Raw genomic sequence first — 22,866 nt, forward strand, 5'->3', positions numbered from 1 at the left:
CTAATTGTACTAGAGGTAAGATTAAAAAATTAGATTCAAATCTAATTTATAAGGATAAACTATGTTTACCAGTAATAAATCAGTGATATCATATATCATAAAGGATATTATCAGTAGATGAAACATTTCAGAAACATATTAGCAAATTGGCATCATAATTTAAAAAATGTGAAAAATTAAAGAGAAAATATTATATACAAATTAGACAGTATAAATCAACAATGTGAAACATTCAGCAACCTGAACACAAACAAGTGAAAAGATATTTGTGAAACACTTTAAGCAACACCAGACTACACATTCTTTTTGAAAGCAGAGTGTTTGCCAAAACAAACCACTGTCTAGCCATAAAACAAGTCTCCATAACTCATTAAAAAGTATATTATTTGACACAGTGGAAATAAATTAGAAATTAATAAAGATATCTGGAAAACCTTCAATTACTTAAAATATTGCATTTGTCTAAGTAAACCATGAATTAAAAAAGAAATGAGGAAAATTAGAAAAACGTTTTAAGAACCAACGTGATAATAGAAGGTCAATGCCAACCAAAAAGTCCTGGGCTTGCAGTGTTAGTAGAAGACGTCTGAACTCAAAGGTTCCTCATCGTTGTGCAGCTCAGTCAGATTCCCTGAAGTAGATGCAGGTGTGTCAAATAGAGCAGAGGGGTCATTTTAAAGTCTCTGACCCTCAGCAAACACTCTATTTTCCTGGACCTCAGAAAGAAGGACAGATGAGGTGTACAAATGCTCAATTCACTTCTGTCAGAAAACAACCATCAACCACACCTTTTCATTCTCTGATCTCATTTTTGTTCTTGTTGCATTTTTTGGAAACTACAATCTGCACGTGCTCTATCATCATTTTATCATCCACCTTGATCATCCACTAGCTACCAAACTCACTCCACATAAGCCACCAATGTCATCCCTATTTCAGCCATAAAGACTCAAGAAGCATCTTAGCATTGCCAACTTCCATGTCCATAGTATGGTCATTCCCTGCTCACATCCTACTTAGGCATTCATCATTACCAGCAGTCTCTTCCCAGTCCTGTTTACTCTCACTCAGAGCAGTTGGCATTCTGCAGTTGCTGGGGTGGTAGTGAACCAGCACCTCCATTCCATCTCCAATATATATGGAACTTGAGAATGGACTTATACAGTACAGCGTGTGTGTGCGTGTGTGTGTGCGTGTGTTTGTGTGTGTGTGTGTGTGTGTGTGTGTGTGAAGTCACATGCATCCATTGTTTTGGTAGTGTCCCAATCTCATATTTTTGGTTAGTTGCATTGTTTATCTTCCTAAAAGTCAATTTGGAAAAAAAAAAAGGAAAAAAAGAAAAAAATGAAAAACAAAAGTCAATTTGATCTTAAAACACATTTCTCTACAGTGATCAGGGTAATCATTACCTCCTAACAGGGTGAGTGACTCAATTTTCCTTCAATTATTGCTGACTTTTCTAGCTTCTCTTGATCTGCATTCTATGATAGCAGGTGACACAGTCACCTGCCTCTGCCATCTCAGTTCTAGTTTAGTTTAACAGGTGACAACCACCTAACACAGTAACCTGCTTCTGACTGAGTTCTAGGTTAGCAGGTGACAGCCAGCTAATACAGACATCTACCTCTGCCTGAAGTTCTAAGCTAACAGATGACAGTCACGTAACATAGTCACCTGCCTGAGTTCTAAGTTAACAGGTAGTCACCTAATACAGTCACCCGCCTCTGCCAACTAATACAATCCCCTGCCTCTGCCTGAAATTCTAAACTAACAGGGGGCAGCCACCTAACATAGTCACTTGCCTAAGATCTAGGTTAAAAGGTAGTCACTTAACACAGTCCCTGGCCTCTGCCTGACATGACTGTCTTGTTGTTCACCAGCTTCCTGACTCCTCAGCTTTCTAAACTCTCTTCATCATTTAAATGAAGCTGTTAGAGCAGTATCATCTACTCTGTATCACATATGTATTTAGAAAATAACTTTTCCATGTGTTTTTATCATGTATGTTCACTTCATGCCAGTATTCTCACACTTACAGCCAGCTACATTGTAAATGATGTTGTTCCCATTAGATTAAAATCAGAAGAATACTATTAAATATTATATAGTGCTTCTAAAGCTTAATAGTTATGTTTCAGTGACAACATCTCATAATATTGGAAGCTCAATACCCTGCTCCTACTTGTTCAACTCTGGCCAAGAGAACAGTTCTGCTTATTGCAATGTCTCCTTGGTCCAGGCTGGCAAGAGGTTTTCTTCAATATGTGCTTCTTTGGCAGGGAAACAAATGTCATACAGAGTCATGTACAGGAAGCAAATTGTGACCAGAAAGGAGTAAAGCATATCTAATGGCAATCTCTGATGCCAAACAAATATTAATAGCCATATTGGAGCTTAGAACTATAAAGCTATAACTAGCTTTGGTGGGTATTACAAATCTGCTTCCTTTTTCCTACCATTTTTTGAGTATGAAGTAGCAGTCGAATTAATGTATGTTTGTTTAGTAGATAAACAATGACAGCCTTTCCATAATAAAGATATTTGTAAAGCTAAGACAATAGGGAATAAGATGTTGAAGTTAACTAATATAATTTCTCTAATATTAAAAATTATAATGGACATAGTTGCTATAAAAATGATAGAGGTAATATGTCTTAAGAAATGGAATAGAGACACTTATTTCATTGTCTCAGACAACAAATAGTACAAATTTTTTCATGAGAAACTTGTGAGGAAGTTACCCTGCAGGAGACTTTACAGGGATAGTAGAATTTCTAAAATAAGTTTACAGTGGATTCTTTCTATGTACCTCAGTGTGACATTGGACAAAGACTAATAAAATGCCCAGCAGGAGACGACCTGGATGGAGCTCTTCTGTGAATATGTGTGGAACTTGAGAGTGGACTCATGCACTTTGCTTTTCATTCACAAATGTAAGATTAGTCTATGAAATCATCTGTAGACTCACTTATTTGTTAAAAAAAAAAAAAAGTCTAACAAAGTACAAAAGTCATTCATGTCTCTTTAAAGCCTCAGAAATATATTTTGCATGATCCTGTCTTTCCTTCTGTGTAACATACATACTCAAATATAAAAATCAATTTTCATTACCCAAGAAAGACACTCAAAATAAAAAAAAAGTTAAGTTAAAGCCAGTTCTTCCCGAGGGTACTTTCTCAATCCCTTTGTCTTGAATGGTAGTTCAGATATTAGGTGAAGCCATTACTACATAAATTATTCCAAAATTGCCTTCATCTGCGTTAGGTTTAAAAGTACATATTCATAGATAGCCAGATAGAGAAGGCATTAATGTAACTGAAATAATAAAAGTATAGAATTATAGAAAATTGGCATATATCTCATGCTTATTCTTGGAGCCTAACCATAGAAGACCAACTGTTGGGTTCACTGCAAGGAAGGCCACATTAAATGCAATGTGATAAATTGCCATACTGTGGAGATTAACAAAAACACAGAAGAGCCTAATGTTATGTAAATGGGTACTCAGGGCTTGGTATTAAACTTCCAGTAAAAGTGTCATAAACAGTTACAAAAAGATGATGGGCTCAGACCAGAAGAGCCCCTCCAAAGGATGTCTCTACTGATGAAAACAATGTCTCAGAATACAAGCTTTTAAAGTAGTCAACATTTTAAATGAACTCAGTACTTATTCAAATAAGTGATTAATGTTTTCGTAATGAATTAACCCTCTGACAGGAAAAAAGAAGGAAACATTTAATGCAGCTTTCTCTTGGATATAAGTACATGGCATTTGACACTGGAAATGACTCTGTAATTACATAATTTTACCTAGTGTATTTTATCATATAATATTTTTCAAAATAACTAGCTATACAACATTACATCTTGGTAAGTTACCCCTGATCATGCCTATCAACAAGTGAAGGATATGATTCGGGTTAATCATTTTGTTGTTTAATTTTACCTGTGTATGAATTGTCTTCAATTAACAGAATAAAGTTGACAAAATATGCAAAATAAACATGTTTGAAGTTATCAGTCTACTTCAATCACTTTGACTGAAGAACTGTGTGTTTATCTAAAAAGTTATAGTTTCCCTTAATAGATTCTTTATAGTGTTGTAATGAACTATGATTTGGTTGTTTGGTTGGTTGGTTGGTTGGCTGTCTGTTCAGTTGGTTTGTTGGTTCGTTGGTTGGTTGTGGGTTCCCCAATTTGTGTGGGGCTTGGGAGCATGCTGCTGTCTTAGGCTCTAAGTAGTTTCCAGCTGATATTAACAAGACTGCAACCTGTGCAGGCAGGCGCCTTTCCTCACCATCTGTTTATAAGAAAGTTCTTACACAAGAAAAATATAAAAGGGTTTTCCGGGAAATCTTTAAAGTGGTTTATTTTTAAAACCAAGTTAGATAGTAACTTCTCATTCAATCTGTCTGTGATGTCAAATATTTTTGTCTTATTATATAATAGCAAGAGTCATGGTATGTTTCTAATGGTTGTTTACCCTCTACTTGAAATAGTAAAGCAAATGTGAATATTTTCCACCGTTCCTTCTGGCTCTGAACACACCCTCTGAGTTTTAATTGTCCTTTTGAAGTCTAAGTACAGTAGGCAATACTCTGCTCACTGATAGCATTTTGAAGCTGTCTGACCCATTATTGCATAAAGATGAGTGTTTCACTTAATAAAGCCTTACAGTAACACAATTTGTTACACTATAATTAAAGATGGACACATCTGTTCCATTTTAATTCAAACCCCTTTGAACATAATTACATAAAGCTGCCAGAAAAGAAATTCTCAGTCTTAGAAATTTGCAATAGAAAAAAAAAATCCATTCTGTCCACAGAGTCTGCATGGTCAAAGGACAATTTGTAAAACGAAGTCAAATAGTTGCCTCTTCCTTTATATCAAAGAGCTAAAGCCACATATTAAAGTAGTCTCCTCCTCTGAAAGCCACAATTAGTTAAGGAAAAGGAGGGGAAGGACAGTCATAAAGTATTGCTGTTCAATCCCTGTGGTGAAGGTCAACCTTTCGATGTTCTCTTAGCCCATAGATACATTTTTATAAAACAAGGAACAAATACTAAAATTAAAAGAAAATAAAATAGGAGATATTCCACCTTCATGTGATACTTGATTATCCTAATAAGTATTAAGCTTTATGTCATGTTGATATTTATAGAGGATTTGCCAAATAGTAATACATTTTCTTGCAAGAGTCTACCATCATATCCAGAATATTTTGTTGCGTAATAAGATCTGATATGTAATCAAAGAAAGCAGAGGTAAAGAAAACCCCATTGCAAAATGAATTCTAAAAAAAAAAATGCAATAGTAAGCATTGGATAGAAAGCCATGAACACAAACACCCATAAAATATAGACTGTTACCCTGTTTTATTTACATCTCTGTATCCTGAAGGTGGCTTAATGAGGAGATGCAATCAGTGATAGCCAAGCCGTGAGAATTTGAAGTGAATGGGTGGCAGTTAGATTTATATAAATATTTGCAGAGACTGGGAAGAGCAGATGCTCCTCTAATCCAGACAATGTGTGCACACTTGATTTTAAAATATAATACAACAGTAGAAAGCCAAACATAATTAATCAGAGGAAATGCTTTAATCAACATCTTCTAAATCGTTAAGCACTGCTGAAAAGATTAGAGAAACATATGTGAAATTAAAATATAATATTCGAAAGAAAATCAGAATTAGTCTTATTCTGATTTTTTTTATTTCAGATATGGTTAGAGCATGGAATTAATATGCATTAAAAATTCCTGCCAACCAGTGAGATTTTCTGGGCTTAAGGTACTAAATAAATCACCTAAGACTTACTGTATAATTTACAATGTGAGTAATGATATCTCTCTCCATTATTAATGTATTATGGGAAATGTGTGTGCTTGTCCTTATTTCCAATGAAATTAAACACCTATCTTTCCAATAGAATGAGGAGCAACACGTTTAAATAAGTACTGATTTCATACTAATAGGCTGCATGTATAGATTTTATGTTAAAAATATTTGCATGTTAAATGTTAATGTAGGGAATCTATGTAGTTATCCAATTTGTTATATATAAAGCAAAACAAATAGGATTAGCTTTGAATTCTGGGATCATCTCTTCTACAGTCTGAGATAATGTTTTCTGCCCATATTTGATGAGCTGTTCAATGTGATCCCATAATTATTGCTAAAGCTCAGAGAAGAAGCAAAGATTTTAAAACATTGTCTTAACAAAATAAAAGCCCATGCCATCATTGAAAGTTCAAAAATATCAACATTTAAGTCTCAAAGCACTTATTCTTTCCCTTAAAAATGTTTGTAGGTGATGGAAATTATTTCATATGTCTTAATAGAATATGATTTTAAAGGAATAAGCTTTAAAAAGATGGTGACCCTGTGAGTAGGGTTCTATTAATTCCAAGAATATATTCAAGTACAAGTTGACTTTGGTTGTAACTCCAATCCAAAATAAAAATCAGTATCTACTAAAATTCTTCCACAGAATTTCTGAGCGAAAATCGTAAAGTCTTTAAAGTTTAAACAATCCTGCAAAAACATTGCAGAGATTATCTATATTGAAACACCAGAAGACAAAATTTCTTATTATGTGCCATCCTGTAAAGAAACGCAAATGGTAGAAAGTTGATTGACCAAGGAGAGCTCGTCTAAAATCTATGTTGGGACAACAAAGCAGCCACATAGCTGCTTATGTTCTATCATAAGAAACAACAGCCTATCATTACTAATGCATCAAGAAAAAAAACAGGATATACACAAACTTTATTTAAATAAGAACATCTTGAAAAACCAAAAGAACATATTAGTATTAGCATTCTGAGGCTGATACATTTGATCACTTAGATTTAACAATACCAAATTACTTATATGGTTTTATACAAAACTCTACTTGAGAAAAAAATAAAAAAATTGAAGTTGGGAAGATAGCTCAATTCTCAAAGTACTTGTGACAAGTACATGAAGACCTAAATTTGGGTTCCCTGGAAAATAGCTACCCACATACAGACAGACACATACACACAAAAGTCATCATCATCATTATCATCATCATCATCATCATCATCCTAGATGCTGTGTAGGTGGAGACAGGAAGGTCCCTAAAGATCATTGGCTGTCAATCTCATCAAATAGGGAGCTTCAGTCTAGTGACTGTCCCTCAAAAAGTAATGTGAAGGGTGACTGAGGAAGGTACCTAATGTCAACTTCTTTATTTTCACACAAATGTGTGTGCATCCATGTGCCCATGCTTTCTTCATCCATGTACCCATACCATTCTTCATATATAAGAATATATACAATACAGAAGCACATTTGTGTGCATGAACATGTAACAAAAAAAGAGTAAGCAAAAATACATCAGTGTATATGAGGTATTAAGCAATACCATTGTCTTCAAACGTACCAAGCTTTATATGTTTAAATAAATGGTGATCTTCTCAAATACATGATTTTTCAGAGAATGAACATCATCTTCAGATTTTGTTATTCTTATGGATAGAGTCGATGACATTGGGTCTTCATAATTTCATGCTACTCTAAGTTGGGAAAGAACTCAAGGTTCTCTAATTTCTATTCTGGGTCAAAATTCTTTTGCTGATCAAATTGGAACTAAAGAAAATCAGTCATCTCTTGCATAGGGATGATAATAGTGAGATAGTGTGAACGAAGTGCCATGGAACATAAAGAGGTACAGAATATTTGACACAGTTACTCAGTCTTCTCATTTTCCATCTGACAATGAGGGAAACGGGTGTTCATAGATGTCCCTTAAGTTGCCTAGGGCCCCAAGAAGCACACTGAAAACAAAGATTCAGACCCAGAAACCTCTCTTTGTCAGATACCGGGATTAGTTTTCACTAGAGGATTCTAAGATAAGATTTTGTTTATATGTCTTGCACAATTTCCATTATTATGTGTTATGTTGATCACGGCCCATATCAGCATTTAATGTATATTTTGCTGCCTTATTTTTAATAGAAAACACTGTGTTTAAGAAAAACTACTAGGGCTGGTTTGAGTGACTCCAACCCAGACACCGAGAATGACATCTTCCCCCAAAGGAGAGCCTGAAGAAGCTGGAGGAGGAGGAAGTGGAAAAAGGAGGAGCGGTCCCTCCAGCAGTCAGTGGTGAAACAAAAAAAAAAGACATGACTCTGGAAGAGCTGGAGGAGAATGAAGATGCATTCAGTGAGGAGGATGAACGAGCTGTCTAGATGTCCCGGCAGCATATGTTAGCTGAGTGGAAAGCTACTCAGCTGAAGAACAGATTTGGAGAAGTTTTAGGAAAGAGATACGTTCAAGAAGTTACGAAGGCTAGAGAGGGCTTGTGGGTGGTCTTACAACTGTACAAACAAGGGATTCCTCTCTGTTCCTTGATGAACCATCACTTGAGTGGACTCGCCAGGAAGTTTCCTGATGCGAAATTTATCAAAGCCATTTCAACGCCTTGCATACCCTACAGGAATCTCCCCAGGGTGTTCGTCTATCTACCGGGAAGGGGATACAAAGGCACAGTTCATTGGTCCTCTGGTGTTCGGTGGCGTGAACCTGACCAGATATGAGTTGGAGTGGAAACTATCTGAGTTGGGAGCAATCAAGACAGGGCTGAAGGAGAATCCCAAGAAACCCGTCAAGGACCTGCTGCTGTCCTCAGTGCGGGGCCCTGTCTCCATGAGAAGGGACAGTAATTCCGAGGGCGACTAAGATAGCGGTGATGTAGCCTTTTGAACTTTCTTGATGTGACGCATTGTCTGGATTTTTAATAAAGAAGAAAAAGCAAAAATTTATCATTTTGGCTTTTTAACCTTTATAATTATTTAAATTTTATACATTTCAGATATAATCATTGCTGGAATCTTTTAAAAATTTGTTTGAACTTTTTATATTAATCACGTTTCTTTAAGAGAAATTTAAGCAGGTATTAAATCACTTACCTATGTTTTCCTACATGTATTTCAGCAAACCGTGAAACTGTCTACTATTTTTTGATATGAAACTATATAGAAAGGAATGTGGGGCTTAAAAATTATAATGTGAATAAATTAAATTAAAAACTTAAAAAAAGAAAGAAAATTACTAAATTATCATCCTAAATATATTCTATTTTTAATGTAATTTTTTAAAACTAAAAGTCTCAAGATAATTGATTAGTTTAGTTAAATATAAGGCACTTGATAGACTTCTTAAGTTCCATATGAATTCTCTAAAGTTAACTGAAAAGTAAATATGTATCCATATAAACTTGCTGCATGAGAACTTCTATGCGTCTAAGTTCTAAAATATTTACAAAATCCTAACAAAGCCTGGTACAATACACTAAATTTTCTTACCTAGCACGCATTGGTTCCAATGTGCTAATTATAAAAAATGATGAAGTCTTCAAAGTGTGGTTTTTAATAGCTATGGGTAGAAATTAGGTAAGACAAAAGATCATATAAATACTTATGATTGAGCAGTCAGTTAAAAACACTAACCTAAGGTGAAGTTACTCCAGCACAAAGGGTAGTGGCACACATGCTATGGAAGTAACCAATCACCTTCTGATGGTTCAATGTGACAGAACCCAGGGAAGTTGACACAAATGCCCATCGCTAACCAAGAAGCTAACTTCAAATGATGACCACAATAAAAAATAAAAAATAGTTTTCTCTAACAGAGTCTCACTGGGTATATAAACCATACTTAATGGTAGGCGGGCTTCACTCTCATCAGCAGATAGTTAACATAAAATGAATTCAATGGCCTTTTGTAGATTCTTTTTTAATATTATTTTGTTTGGGCATTTTTATAATCTTACTAGTCTTTGGCTTATTATACATTATGGTTTTCTAATTTGTGTTGCTATAGGTTCTCGTGTGTTTGTGTTTTTAAATGTGTGTGTGTGTGTGTGTGTGTACGATTCTCATGCTTTTTTTTCTCTTTTTACTTATTCTAGTTTGTTTAAGTTTTATTTGCCTGTTTTTGTAAAAGCGAAAGAAGATGTGGAGTGGAATGAGTGCAGATGCGGGAAGGATTTGGGAGGAGTTCATGGAAGGAAAACCATAATAAGAATATATTGTATGAGGAAAAATTAATTTCAATGAAAAAAAAAAAAACAGAAAGTTAATGTAGTTAAGGCTATCCCTTAACCCTTAAAGCTCAAGGGAATCACCAAAGCCTAATCATACCCATCCTGGTGACTTGGGTTTATATGAGATTAAGAACACTCCACAAATTGCAATTGGTTTCTTATCACAGTACCACTGAGACCATAGAGGAACATGATTACAAAGTCTTGTTACTTACTCATGTCCTTCTGAACAGTAAATGGGTTTTTTAATAGCTGTTATTCTTTGAGCATGACAGTCACTCACCATAAATCACAAGTCAGTTGATTTCTAGTTCTCTCTAAATAGAAAACACACATTTTTAACAACACTGAAGAAAACGACTCACCTCAGAAGCAATATTAACCAGTGTTTTCTCTCCTGGGAGTGTCCTTTCTCCACATCTTAGCCCATTTATCCACACTCCTAAATACTACTTCATACGTCATTGCAGACAATTAGGATTCTATAAGTATTCAGAACATACATCTGTGTACCCATTTCTTTTAAAACAAAAAAAAATTACTCAGCTATAATTCATGAGTCTCAATGAGTCGTAATTACAATCCTAAACCTCTTGAACCCAAGTGCTTCCATGATATATATGAAGTAAACTATTCCATCCAGCTAGTTGAAATCTATTTAATGCTCTCACAAAAAGGAGAATATATAGCTAATTCTTCAGGCTCAATGTATACCTAAATATATCTGCTTTATATTTCATGATAGAAAATGGTGACTGTAGACAGTTGCAACAATGGCCCAAAAAATCAAGGAGAGAGGGGAAAAAAATTACTTCAATAGATTCTAAAATAAGTGTTTCTCTACTTAGGAAAATAACCATAAGTTCTCACCCCCATAATTGGGAGCTATTCTGGTTGACATTCCTTTTAACCAAGAATTATATGGTTTGTCACTGTTCAAAGATTTACGAAGAGTACTAAATCTATGCTGAAAATAGTTTAAGTGTGGATGATTCAGAATTTTCTCTGGGACTTCTTCTCTGCCCTGGGCTTTATCATTACACATATATCAATTCTCATTGTATACTCTTTATACAAAATGTATCAGAAACAGACACATTTTTGTACATACTTTAAAGTCTTCCCTTAATATCTATGGTGAATTGCAAGAATTGTAGTAGATATAAGGTTCACAAATTCCAGTCTCTCTCATATAAAATAGTATAGAATTTTAATATAACACATGTACAACCTCCCATTTACATTAACACATTTGTGGATCATGCATACTACCTCATAGAACACAAATACTATGTTGATAGTAATTTTACAGTACGGTTCAGGGAATAAAAATAAGAAAATGTTTGCCTGTGTTTATTCAGAACAAAGCATTTTTTCAGATACCTTGGTACATGTTTAGATAACACACTGATGTCATAGAGATATTACTGGATGTTACTAAAGTCCACTTTCACTCTATTGAATGAAAATTTACCTTTTAACCACAAAGGCAGAGAACCAAACAGAGAATTATTATCTGTTTTTTTTTTTATATATTTAGATGTTTGCAAGTCAACCTGCCTTCAGTATAGAAGAAGAAGAAACCATACAAATGTGAACACACACACATAGAAGTACAATGCTTCACAACAAAGACAGAGTAAGCTTGTCACATTCTTGAAAAAAATCAAACATGTTATTGGAAACTTACCACCACACTGTAGCTGCTGAATGGTTCTTTTCATCCCTTTAGCTGTGAGTGACCCCAGGATCTTCCTTTAATGTTCACTGATGGTGATGCTTATGTCTGGGATCCCCATTACCCCATTGCTTTTGTACTTGATGCCAAGGGAATCTTCCTGTCCTACCCTCCCTGATGGTAAATGAGGGTGTGAAGTGTGAGTAAAAGGCTGTTTCCACTACCGCGTGTATGTATGTATACCTCACAATGGGAGAGGGGTTCCAGAATCTTGAGCGAGAAATTTGAATGTGTTTTCTCATGGAAATAAAAACCTAAGTAACTGAAACTTCTCAGATAATGAGTGACACAATTCAGTCAGGACACAGTGTTTGGTAGGTAAGTTAGGGTAAACAACTTCAAATCACATTAGTCTTATTATTCAAAGAAATGTGTATCTACCTTTAAAATAACTACAAGAATAGCTTTTGAAATACAACTTATTTAAGAAACATCTAGGAGGAAGAGAAGAGGGGAAGGGGAAAGATGGGAAGAATAAGGTATGGGAGGAGATAGAGGAGATGTACAGAGGGTCAGGAGATTGAACAGAAGTATATATCAACTGGGAATCGGGAACTGGGGATAGCAACCAGAAATTCCCAGATGCCAAGAAAGCAAAAGCCTCCCAGGACCCTCGGGGATGACATTAGCTGAAATACCCCGCAAAGGTGAGGGAGAACCTGTCAAGACCATATCCAGAGGTAAGGTATGCCAACCTGGTTGAGGAATGGGGCCACCGACCCATCTCCAAAATTTTAACCCAGAATTGGTACTGTCTAAAGTAAATATGGGGACAAAGAATGGAGCAGAGACTGAAGAAAAGGCCATCCAAAGACTGCCCACCTGGGGACCTATCCCACATACAGACACCAAGCACAGACACTAATGCAGATGCCAAAAAGTGCTTGCTGACAGGAACCTGATATTGCTGTCTCCTGAGAGGCTCTCCCAGATCCTGACCAATACAGGTGTGGATGTTCACAGCCAACTATCAGACTGAGAACAGGGACTCCAATGGAGGAGTTAGGTGAAGGACTGAAGGAGCTGAGGGGCCTTATCTGGCATCAATGGGAGGGGAGCCCCTTGGTCCTGTGAAGGCTTGATGTCTCAGTATAGAGGAATGTTAGGATGATGAGGCAGGAGTGGGTGGGTGGGTGGGAGAGTACCCTCATAAAAGCAGTATAAGAAGGAATGATATAGGAGGTTTGCAGAGGGGAAACCAGAAAAATAGATAAACCAGATAAATGTAAATAAATAAAATATACAATTTTTTAAAAAGAAATATCTATATATTAAAAATAGAAAAGAAAAAATTGAAGCACTATATAGCAAAATCACTAAATGTTACATAACTTTAGTGAGCATACATTTCATCTATTACATTGAAAAATAATCAAGTGGTAAACAATGCAGTCAACAAGATATATGAAATTTTAAGTCCCTAATCTGTATTTATAATTATTCCAGTTCAACTGGTTGTTTCAGTTTTTGTTTTGCTTTGGTCCACAGACCTCATGATGTTGGACAGTTCTCTACTGTATTCTTGTAATATAACACATTGACTCTTTCTCATTATTTACATTAACTTAAACTTGACTTTTTTCCTACCAGAACAAAATAGAATTTTTGGAGAAACTTGTCTTTGTGTTTTTCAATTCTATTTTCTTATTCTCTCCAAGTCCCACTCTTTTTTTTTTATGTATTTTTTTTTAGATATTTTATTTACACTTCAGATGCCATCCCCTTTCCCCATTCCCCCCCCCCACCCCCCTTAGAAAACCCCTATCACATGCCCCCTTTTCCTTTTTGCATTTATACATTTTTTTTAAATAATGTTAATCATAAGCGTTATAAGTTTGGAATTGTTCAATCAGAGGTGTAACCCACTGACCGACCTAGATATAACAACTATCTTTGACTGGTGGAGATACATGAATATCTGCCTCCCTGTCTCCCCCCTCTTTCTCTCTTTCATCACCTAGCTTCTCCTATCCTTCTTCTCCTCCTCTTCTTACTCCTTTTCTTGCTCTTAGTACTCCTCCTACCTTAGCTCCTCCTACACATCACCCTTCCTGTTAAAATGAAACTTCTCTCAAAATACAATTAGAGCATAATTATGCCAATTTGTACCAGTGAGGTACAAGATAGTCCTAATACCCAGTCCATCATTTTGTTGCAAGTCCCACTCTTAATAAACTGTAAAACTGTCATTCCACCACAACTGTCCTGTCAAGATTTTTTGCTTCCAGATTGTTCATTTCAATGGCCAGACTCTGATCTTGACTTACCAGCAACATTTGATGTAATTGAGGTCATTTTTTTTCCTTTCCATGACCCTTTTCCATTCTTGGCTTGACTTCTATAATTCTATCACATCTACTTAATTTCTCAAATTCTCATTGTATTTATAATTTTATCTGATTCCATTAAATACTTTTGCACGTTAAAGACATTATCCCATCATCTTGTATGCCCACTGTCTCTGACAGTAAATCAGTGACTTTCCCGATCATCTCTTCCCAGTAGTTAATAGTCATTTTTCTCTTGCTACTTTCAAGGTTCTCCCTTGGTGTGGTTCTTTGGAAGTCAGTTGTGATTTTGTCAAACACAGTGTGATTTATTATGTACACTGGTCTGTGTGTGCTTAGGCTTCTTAATCCATAATGTTGAGTATTACACCAAACTGAAGACATGTTCAGACTGAAAATCATTATAATTTTTAAAGTTCACTGATTCTTTAATTTTTATACTTCTATTAATGCATCCATTGTTTCCTTCAATTCAAATGCTGCTGTTTGGTTATAGAATTTCCATCTTATTCTTTTCCATATTTTCTTGTTTTCTGTTTAAATCATCCAGGTTAACAGCTATAAACATATCTTTTATAGATTATAACTAATTATTTTTCACTCTTTCGACCTGAATCTCAAATCTGAGTTATCTTGACATGGTTTTATTTTCAAGTTCTTCATTAAAATATTTATTAAAGTATCTCTGATGATATCCTGCATCAATGGAAACTTTCTACTTGAATCTTCAACTGTCAGTTTTTCATTTAGCTGACAGTTCAGTTAACTGGACTCAGACTGTAGGCAGCATTTCTTCAAAGGTAAGTCAAATGTCAATGAAGCTCAGTCCCACTTATTCACTAATATAGTGTCCACTAATATAAATAGACCAAATGTTAGCTACAAATTTGATAGCATCTGTATGCAAGAGGCTTCTTCTCTGCCCCTTTGTTTTCCATTTCATTTTTTGTAATCTGTGGGCATGCCTAACTCTGTCTTCTATTTCTTCAGGATAAAAATTATTAAATTTTTGTTAAAGTTATAGACACATGTCACTGGAACTCCTAAAGACAGTATAGTATATAAGTAAAAAGTTCTTGCTAGGCAGTGGTGGCACACACCTTTAATCCCAGCACTTGGGAGGCAGAGGAAGGCAGATTTCTGAGTTTGAGGCCAGCCTGATTTACAGAGTGAGTTCCAGGACAGCCAGGGCTACACAGAGAAACCCTGTCTCAAAAAAAAAGAAAAGGAAAGGAAAGAAAAGGAAAGGAAAGAAGAGGAGGGGAGGGGAGGGGAGGGGGGAGGGGAGGGGGGGAAGGGAGGGGAGAGGGGAGGGGAGGGGAGGGGAGGGGGGGAGGGGAGGGGGAAGGGAGGGGGAGGGGAGGGGGGAGGGGAGGGGGAGGGGAGGGGGGAAGGGAGGGGAGAGGGGAGGGGAGGGGGGAGGAGGGGAGGGGAGGGGGGGGAGGGGAGGGGGGAGGAGGGGAGGGGAGGGGAGGGGGGAGGAGCGGAGGGGAGGGGAGGGGAGGAGAGGAGAGGAGGAGGGGAGAGGAGGAGGGGAGAGGAGGAGAGGAGAGGAGAGGAGAGGAGAGGAGAGGAGAGGAGGGGAGGGGAGGGGAGGAGGGGGGAGGAGGGGAGGAGGGGAGGAGGGGAGGAGGGGAGGAGGGGAGGAGGGGAGGAGGGGAGGAGGGGAGGAGGGGAGGAGGGGAGGAGGGGAGGAGGGGAGGAGGGGAGGAGGGGAGGAGGGGAGGAGGGGAGGAGGAGGAGGAGGAGGAGGAGGAGGAGGAGGAGGAGGAGGAGAGGAGAGGAGAGGAGAGGAGAGGAGAGGAGAGGAGAGGAGAGGAGAGGAGGAGGAGGGAGAGGAGAGGAGAGGAGAGGAGAGGAGAGGAGAGGAGAGGAGAGGAGAGGAGAGGAGAGGAGAGGAGAGGAGGAGGAGGGAGAGGAGAGGAGAGGAGAGGAGAGGAGAGGAGAGGAGAGGAGAGGAGGAGGGAGAGGAGGAGGGAGAGGAGAGGAGAGGAAAAGAAAAAGAAAAAGAAAAAGAGAACAAAAGTCTTTAAAATGAGCAATTGGGCCAATGAGAGGTATTTCCTATATACACCAATTTTATTCCACGGTTTGACTAATATATTAATTCCTTGGAGTTTTTGTATGGCTCCTTTTGGTATTTTGTCTGGAATTTATACATGTAACTTAAAAGATAATATTCTGTCACATGACTGCTCAAACATACTAAAGAAGATCCTGCCCTCAACTCAGACTCATGGCTTTGCATAATTGTGCTGAGGCCTGAACACCCTCCAACTGGTATTCCCATTCAAGACCCACTAGACTCATCCCACTACATGCTCAGCATTCCAGTTCAATTCCAAAAATAGGAGAAAGAGATCTACAATTATATTTAATTGCCCAACTCATTGATTTCCTCATCCTTCCCAGAAGCCTTCCTTCTTCATCACCAGGGATAACAATTTCATTCTCCTCGTCACTCAGGAAAGAAATTCAGTTCCCGTGAGAAATATCTATAGGAGTCGACCTTTAGAATCCCAGAGCTGGTCTTCTCAGTTTCTGAATATCAAAATGTCTATGGGTCTTTATCATTGTATATTCCACCTGTTGAGAAAAAATAGAAAAACAATAAAACAAAAGTGGGGAGAAGAGGTGAAGCTGAGGCCCAACTCTTGGTGACCTTCTATGTTTGACCAACTCTCTTCTGTGCTCAGCTTTATCTTCCAGGGCAGTTATCTGAGTAGAGGCAGAAAGAGTTCAAAACCAGACAATAAGTATTCCCTGTAACACATCTTATCTGAAACATAAAGCTTTAAAATGTAAAATCAAAGACTTTGCTGCCTTTTGTTTTTCTCTCTGACTCCTTAAACATTTTCTTGTCCTTATTATTGCTGATAGTTTTCAGTAGACAGTCATCAACTAACTTTTAGATGCCTAGAATGGAGAAGACATGGTGTTAGGTCCCCCAAAAAGAAAATCAACACAGTTTAAATGTGAAGGAATCGGCGTAGGGAGGTGAGAAGTAACCAGAGATTTCAGTGGACTCTTCCAAATGATCACCAACTTTAACTCAAACCCATTATTTGAACAGCTTATAACTGACAGTGGTTTTGCTTAAAAAGAAATACTATAACAAAGAGAATTTTTAAAATTAGGATGTACAAATCCCTTTTTCTCAGAAGATACATCTCCACAGTAATATTAAAGTTGCCCAGTGTTTTTAAGAAAGTAAAGAGCAAGCCATGTGACCTACTGGCTCTAAAGGTCTGATGGAGTAAGAACAAACAAACCCAAGCGAGGGAAGAGTGTGAGGAACTTCCTCCCTGCTCCCGCGGATGGCTTAGAGACTCAGGAACACATTAAGGAGAAAGAGAAGGAATGATCACTCTTTGACATAAAGTGCTGGGAAACAACCTGCCTTAGCATCATGTAAAGCCAAAATCTAAATGAAGAAATTCTTAGCCTTAATGAAGGTCGTGTGTAAACATTCAGAGAATTCCACACCACTTTTAAAGGGAAACTTGGGAAATTAACTTCCACACGTGATTAACGTTGAGCTTTTCAAAGGAAGGCAACTACCTACATCCAACATAATATTATTTAAAACTTAGTTTCTTTTATAATTAATGAAGCAATTGAAAGTGATTTCCTTTTTATTGCAGGGAATTAAATTAAAAAAAATAAGTCCTCAGGATATTTGGATAGACTTTCCATTTGCCAAGCCCCGTGTCTCCGTCCCAAGACTGTGCGTCACCTGGAATTGCATTTCCTCAGAAAGCCTTTAAAAATACTAAGTGAGAAAGTTCAGTCACCTTCACTTCTATCATTCATCATCTCTGTGGGCTATATAATTTGAAGTTAACTTGTTTGTGTATTTACTTGCTATGGCTTACATTCTGTATTGGATTATAAACTATGAAGTGTGCAATGGCTCTGATCTAACCTCTCAAAGTATAGAGCCCGAGAGTTTTCGTCCAGAACCCTCCTGGGATACCGCAGCCATGGATACTCAAGCCCCTTATGTGAAATAATATAATATTTACACATCATCTCTGCACATCCTGCAGTATACTCTAGATACAACAGGGCTTACTGCCCACAACTGGTTCTAGTTCCCCCTGTACCTGGAGTGTCAGCTCCACTGTTGCTGTAATCACAGTATGGCAGAGTTCTGGTAAATGCCAAACAGCACAGTCAGTGTACAGTAGGACCATATGCTTAGAGGATGTTTACTGATGTAAAGGGTTTGTATCCTTTGACCTACAATCAATAATAAAATATCCAGCACCCACCATAGGAAATTCAACAAGCCCATCAAATTCTAACAGAACATTGGTATTGATTTTCCAGAACACTTGTGCCTGTCAGAACTAATATTTAAAAATAAAAATCTATTTGTAATTTACTTATGTAGATCACGGTGAGCATTTTGTTTGTGTTATTCCAGAGAATGACAACACAAAAACAGATGTTGGAATGTCACACCTGTTTCAGAAGTGTCATTAGCTTTTTTGCTGAATCAGCCACTGTAATTTTCAGATGTAAGGAAGCATTTCACAACCATCTGCAGTTTTTACATGGAACATCTGGACTGACAACAGCACCGTTAAGTTTAATATGCAATGCTGATGTTCGCCATTACAATTTTTTATGATAGACGAGAAGCATAAACTTTTTGTATGAGGAGATAATGAACATTATGACTATATTGTCTCTACTACAGTGACCCCTTGCTGCCACTGTATTATATAAACATCTGTGGGCCATATATGAATAAATGAGGAGGTCTCTGTTCCAACCAACCATGAGTGCAAGAGGAAACAGTGGGACAGGCCTGCTGGCACATGTCTGTAGGATAGAATACCAGCACTCAGGAAGCTGGGACTGAAGAAACATGAATTCAAGTCCAGCTTGAGCTACATAATGAGTTCTAAGCTAGCCTGGGCTTTAGAGCAAAGTTTTGGTTTTTTTTTTTTATCTCAAAGAACCAAACCAGTTTTTGAAAGTAGGCTGATTTGGCCTAAGAGATTCAGTTTGCTAGCCTCGTGAAATAATAAGTAACAGAATTAGAACCAACCTTCATTTACAGTACTTGACATTTCCATGGATTCAGTGCTCCCCACAGTGCTGATTTCAAACTACATACCAACACAAGAGAGTATATGGTTAAATTTTTACTGTCCCCTTAGGGTTCTTTAAGGTTTATTTATGTATTTTATGTACATGAGTACACTGTAGCCATCTTCAGACACACCAAAAGAGGGCATTGGATCCCATTACAGATGGTGGAGGGCCACCATGTGGTTGCTGGGAATTGAACTCAGGACCCCTGGAAGGGTAGTCAGTGCTTTTAACCACTGAGCCATCTCTCCAGCCTTATCCCCTTAGTTTAAAAGGTTTCTTTTCCTCTTATATGCACAAAAGAAACTGATGGAGAAGATTAGCAGTATATATGAAACTTAAAAATGATGGCAATGTACAGGTGTTATAGGTGAAGATGGTAAAATATTGAAAATTTATTCTTTCAGTATTTGAAAATGAATGTATCTGATTCAGGAAAAAGAAAAAATCTATTTGCACCAATTACAAGGTGCCATCCTTTGTAGGCTTGGTGGAAAGAGATTGAACACAGCATCATTCTCTCGTCTTTCCCCATCATATGGAATACATATTAAAGTCTCAGAAGTCTGGATAACACTAGTAGATAGTAAAAGACCTGGAAAGTGATTATGTTTGCATTTTTGTTAGCTTTGTTTTTAAGAAATGTTGTATATTTGGGAGTTTATGTAATTTAAGTGTATCACAAGTTTTTCAGTGATTATGTTTCTAAACTGGCTCATTAAATCACTGCAAATTTAACCATCTGCAATTGTATGCATGGGAGTGGGTTTCTGTTTGCCATTAACTACCTCTTCCTTGAAAACCACAGAATCCTCACATCTCAGAGCACACCCAGCTTCTCTGTCTTCTTCCACGTCGTCTTCTTCACACATGAACTTCTAATGATCACTTTTAGTTCTTGAATTCAGTGCATCCTTCGTTCTTCTGTCTTATATAAAAAGTATGCTCTTTTCAACCATTCCTGCATTGCTAAGCAGTGTCACTAGTGTATATGAATATATGAATTGGCAGCTCTGTCTCATTGTCTAGATTCCTAAACAGGCAGCTTTTTTAAAGACTTCAAGGTCACATCTGAGTTTACATTGCTGGTTCAAGTGTATTGAGCTTTTAAAAAGTTTTAACTTTCTAACCCAGTCTCTTATCTCTTATTCAAGATATTGCCACCATTTTGTCACCCAAATAAGTGTGATATTTTTGGTTCAATGTCTCCTTTGCCAGTATACTGCCTTATCAATATTTTGTACTAAATATATTGTACTTATAGCTCTCTATATCAAATTTCTGTTCTGTTGCTCATATCTATTTATAATTATAGTCTCTTAGTTGCCATACCTTTCTCCAGCCGTGACATTTAATTGTTTAGCATCATATTCTGCGACTCATTTATTCTAAATCCTAAACTCCTGATCAAGAACCAAAATTGATTCTATAGCCTACTCTCTAAATCTCCATGTTTAAAGAGCTTCATAGTTTAAATTTGACCTTACTAAGCATTATGGTTATCTAATGACAGACCAAATCCATAAACTTCTTAGACAATATAAACTTGTATTTTAATTTTCATTTGGATATCCAATCAACAACTTCTAGGTATAATTTAGTTAATTATTTATACATCCCCCACCCTTGTCCTCTTCCTCTTGCTCTAGCCCCCACTCATTTTGACCCCCATTAGCTCCAGGCTAATCATTTATACCTAAATAATTATAATTGAATTAGAAAATTAGGAAATGTTCATAGTTGAAAACTAAAATACAATAACTTGAAGAAGGTGTAGATGTCATGAGGATGGTTAATATGAAAATGCATTATTCATCTACTTATACATTAGACTGAATAAGTAAGTTAAGCCTTGAGGGTTATGCTACATGTGACAGGTAGCAGGATAAATAAGACATATTTTCCTATCTTCACAAAGCTTCAGTAAACTCAAAAATACCATAATGAATGTAATTTGGAGTAGCATTATCCCAGAAAGTGTGTAAATATTGGTGGAAATGGTATTAAATCCTAAAAGTCTGTATACTATTGAAAGAGTTATTTAAAAGATGAGTCTTTACTGTAAAACTACTTGCTTAATTAAATGATATACATAACTTATTTGCCTACTGTCTGCATGGTACTGAGTTCAATGCCCAGTTCTACAAAAACAAAACAACTAAAGAGTCTTTTCTTCATCAAGCCAATTAAATAAACATAGACAAATACCTCTTCTACATGGACTCTAGTCTCTGACAATTAAATATACATATCCGGGTGGGAAGAGATATAGGTAGAAGGCCAAAATTGAAAAGAGACAACAGTGATGAGGGCAAAAAAGGACTTTGAGGGAAGAGATGGAGGACGACTATCAATCAAATAGGAGACAGAGAAAGACGGGAGGTTGAAAGACGGGAGGTTGAAACAATTGATCAAAGTAAATATTGTCCAAAAGTCCCCACATGGAAACTTTGTAAGCTACATTATAAGCAAAAAACAGACTTATGAGAGTAATTAAAAAAAACAGCTTGCCTAATTTCAACTTTTAATGGGAATTTTAATATCTCCTTTGATATAATTTCTTTTTAGAAGAGAAGTAGATTGTGGCTGGAGAGGCGATACAGATGGCTTCGTTTGTTCAGAGCACGGGCTGCTCTTCCAGAAAACATGAGTTCAAGTCCCAACTTTCACGGTTTTATGTACTCCACTAGGCCCTGCGGGCACCGTGTACACACATACTACAAATGCGTACACATAAAATAAAACATATTTCTTTTTAAAAAGAGAACTTAATAGCTGATAGATTTGCCACTATTATATGAATGGGCTCCTCATTTGGGGATGATTGGTATTGTCACATACAAGTTCCAAAACTGCATAGGAGCATTGGGAACAATTGTCCTCCAGCAGCCACAATAGGGCCTTCTTGTGTCACAAGGGCTAGCCAGTGAGGAGCAGCTCCTGCCACAGTTCTTTGTTTTCACAAAACTGTGTTTTGCAACAAAGGTATGCTGTGCCTTCTTACTACATAGGTCTCGTGGGCAACTGAGACCAGTAGCTCTGCTTGTGCTGATCTGTGGTTACTCTAACTGACTGTAGGGAAGCAGCCTTCACCTAACATTCAGTTTCATTTAATAAACTATGGCTACTTTAAAAGGAATGCTAATAGGAATTGAAAATTTATACTCAGATAATTGTTAATGTTGGCAGAGGCTGCATTATCTTAGTAGTAGCTACTGGTAAAGGCACACATATTTCTGTAAACATCAGGAAGAAAAGCATTGAGTCACACACATGGGGAAAAAGACAAGAAAATAGAAGGAAGGTTAATTAGAAAGGAGGGTGACAGGTATTGGTGACTGGGGTCAAAATGATCAGTGTAAAATGTCTCTATATATGGCGATGTAATAATGAAGCATATTGCCATGTGTAGTTAATATGAATGAATAAAACATACATAAGAAAAAAAGAGAGAACTTGGTTTAATGTGCTAGCACCATTTTTCTTGGTGACCCACCAGAAATTGATGGTGAGACCCTATGGTCACAAGCACCATACACTTTATCTCGGGACATGGATAAATCAATCTCCTACCTAGAGGCTAGTTTTCACACTGATGGAAGATACTATGTAGACAGCTAGGGAAGAGAACTAAACAACAATTTTGCCCAGCAATGAA

At 37.0% G+C, this 22,866-nt stretch overlaps 1 protein-coding gene and 1 pseudogene across 1 annotated transcript in view; one reads left to right on the forward strand and one right to left on the reverse strand.

The window, feature by feature from the left end:
* Positions 1–11,979, reverse strand: part of Csnk2a2ip (casein kinase 2 subunit alpha' interacting protein) — a 102,131-nt gene extending 90,152 nt beyond the window's left edge. The window contains exon 1 of the mRNA XM_034515655.2: positions 11,770–11,979. The gene's annotated coding sequence lies outside the window, so the exon portion shown is untranslated. The remainder of the gene's footprint in view (positions 1–11,769) is intronic.
* On the forward strand, positions 8,056–8,713 carry LOC117717627 (phosducin-like protein 3 pseudogene; annotated as a pseudogene).
* Positions 11,980–22,866: the final 10,887 nt, after the last annotated feature.

This window comes from Arvicanthis niloticus, chromosome 12, assembly GCF_011762505.2.
Source record: "Arvicanthis niloticus isolate mArvNil1 chromosome 12, mArvNil1.pat.X, whole genome shotgun sequence".
Lineage (NCBI taxonomy): Eukaryota > Metazoa > Chordata > Mammalia > Rodentia > Muridae > Arvicanthis > Arvicanthis niloticus.